A 2,687-nucleotide genomic window follows, 5' to 3' on the forward strand; every position below is an offset into this window, starting at 1 on the left:
CAAATAGAGAAGGGAGGAGAAAGAGAGATAAGAGAGAGAGGAGAGAGAGAGAGATTAGGAGGGAGATATCAGAGACAGGGCGAGGAATAAATGGAGGAGAAACGTAGTACAGGGCGGGAGAGATAGGAAAGATAGGAGAAAAATAAAAAAGGGAGAGAGGGAGATATAAGACGGGGGTATGGAAGAAGAGTAAGAAGCGGATGAACTTTAGACACTGAAGCAAAGTTACGGAACTAACCAAAACACGTTGCAAGATAACTTAGAGAGGAAGAGGGAGAAAGAGAAGGAAGAGGAGGAAAAGAGAAAGGAGGACACATCACATTCTTTTGATAAAGAAAGAAGTAGGGACCTTTTTGCCTTTGAACACAGGAAAAATAACAAATTAAATGGATAGGTCGTTATTTTTATTTATTTTTTACGTAACAATATAATTGTCTATTACATGCTCGTACATCAGGTAGCTATCGTCAGTATTTATCCAACCATTCTATGCAAAGTCTACCATATTAAAAAGAAAATAAAATGTAAAAATACTAATTTTTGTCCCTTGTTTTCATGTTACAAATCTCAAAATACGTCCTGCATTATTATAAGGAATATAAGGTAAGACAATGGAATTTTCTCAGTAGGTAGATTTTGGGTCTTCAAGGGTTCCACAGGTAAGAATAACTTTACGCTAGAAATTTCCAAACCAAACTTTCCCCTTTAAGACTAGGCGATCGGCAATGTTTTCTGATTCAATGCGAAAGGGGTTACGAGGTAATTTTCAACTTGTTATTAACACACTGCATACGAGTACACAAAAGCTCTTACTGTAAACCCTAAGGTGTTGATTTCGAATCCCGTCCGGGGCGGAAATTTTTCCCGACCAAATTTTTTCGTTCAAAGATGTAAAATATTTTGCTTTGTTGCAATGCGAAAGGGATTACAAGGTACATCTTTTACACTCTGTATGCATAAAAGCTCTTGTTGTTAACACTCTGTATGCATAAAAGCTCTTGTTATTAACACTCTGTATGCACAAAAGCTCTGACTTGTTATTAAAAGCTATAATGTGACCTGCGTGACGGGCAAATCAAAGTCCGAAACGATTTTATATTTCTTTTTTTAAATAATATAATAGCTAGGTAAGCGAACCCGAAGAGTAGGTATAATAATACGAGGAAAAGTAGGTATAATGAAGAGAATAAATGTTTGATACACTCCGGAGCGAAACTCAATTAAAATACCGGCCCTCGCTCTATTATTTATATTATTCACATATGACCTAAACTGCCACACTCCCCTCACTTGGTTATTACAACCCAGGTAGCCCTGTTTATAAACTTATTTAAACTGCCAGTAATACGGACCAGTTCAGGTAACTCAATTAAAATACCGGGCCTCGCTCTATTATTTATATTATTCACATATGACCTGAACTGCCACACTCCCCTCATTTGGTTATTATAACTTAGGTAGCCCTGTTTATAAACTTATTTAAACTGCCAGTAATACGGGGCAGTTCAGGTAACTCAATTAGAATACCGGCCCTCGCTCTATTATTTCTATTATTCACATATGACCTGAACTGCCACACTCCCCTCACGTACACGCTAGGCATCATAAATACGTTTAATTACTTTACAGTGTCACCTCCTACCTCCTATTTCCCTTCTCCTTCCTCTCCTCCTCTCTCTCTCTCCTTTTCTCCTGTTTTTTTTCTCTCTCCTCCTCTTTCCCTCTCTCTCCTTCTCCCCCTTCCACTGACCCCTACCTTTGGCGTTAATTCAGAACTAACTGCCACACTCCCCTCACGTACATGCTAGGCATCATAAATACGTTTAATTACTTTACAGTGTCACCTATTCCTCCTATTTCCCTTCTCCTTCCTCTCCTCCTCTCTCTCTCTCCTTTCCTCCTGTTTTTTTTCTCTCTCCTCCTCTTTCCCTCTCTCTCCTTCTCCCCCTTCCACTGACCCCTACCTTTGGCGTTAATTCAGAACTTTGCGTTTGCACCCAATAAATAAAGGTAGGCAGAGAGGTAAAATATGTTTGTTAATTTTGTTATACGTACCATATTGTTATAGCGACATAATAATTTTGTCAAGCCACGGCTACTCAGTACTCATGTAGGTAATATATGAGAAAGGTACCCATATTAACATTAATAATATGTAGTAGGTATGTAGGAAGTACCTATTTTATTTAATGTGCCAGCCTAGTTAGCTTGGAAGGTCCGCCCGGTTCGGATTTTATGCTGAACAGATAAAGTTCGTTCTCGGAACGGCTGGCTTCTCCTATCCTGTCTTCCTTCTCTCTTCGCTTTCAGGACGATACGACCTTAGCAGTTGTCGTGCCTTCTATCAAACCTCTTGAATATATAAAAAAAAAAAATAATAATAATAGGTAGGTATTTAATTGTTATAAAATGTACTTATTTTATTCTTCTGGGAGGCAGTACCTATTTTTAGGGGGGAAACTAATGGTTTCTCACGCCCCGGCCGGTAGTAGCCAAACGGCCGCTGAAGCTCTATCTAATTTCCTTAACATTACGGTGTCGGAATTTGACGTGTTAGCGTGACGTGTCACCTAATGCATCACATGTGCCTCATAAAGTGGCCGCACATATTCACATTTTTCACCATTTGACCCACATACGTTTTTTTTTTTTTTTTTTTTTTTTTTTTTTTTTTTTTGGGTTTTTTT

The 2,687-nt window shown here is 38.5% G+C and overlaps 1 protein-coding gene across 1 annotated transcript in view; it reads right to left on the reverse strand.

Annotated features, from left to right (window-relative positions):
• The window catches only part of LOC108252667 (sodium leak channel non-selective protein-like), a gene marked incomplete at its 5' end in the record, with an annotated part of 109,187 nt that overhangs the window by 59,392 nt on the left and 47,108 nt on the right, over positions 1-2,687 (reverse strand). The window lies entirely within an intron of this gene.

Source organism: Diaphorina citri, unplaced genomic scaffold (assembly GCF_000475195.1).
Source record: "Diaphorina citri unplaced genomic scaffold, Diaci psyllid genome assembly version 1.1 scaffold719, whole genome shotgun sequence".
Taxonomy (NCBI): Eukaryota; Metazoa; Arthropoda; class Insecta; order Hemiptera; family Psyllidae; genus Diaphorina; species Diaphorina citri.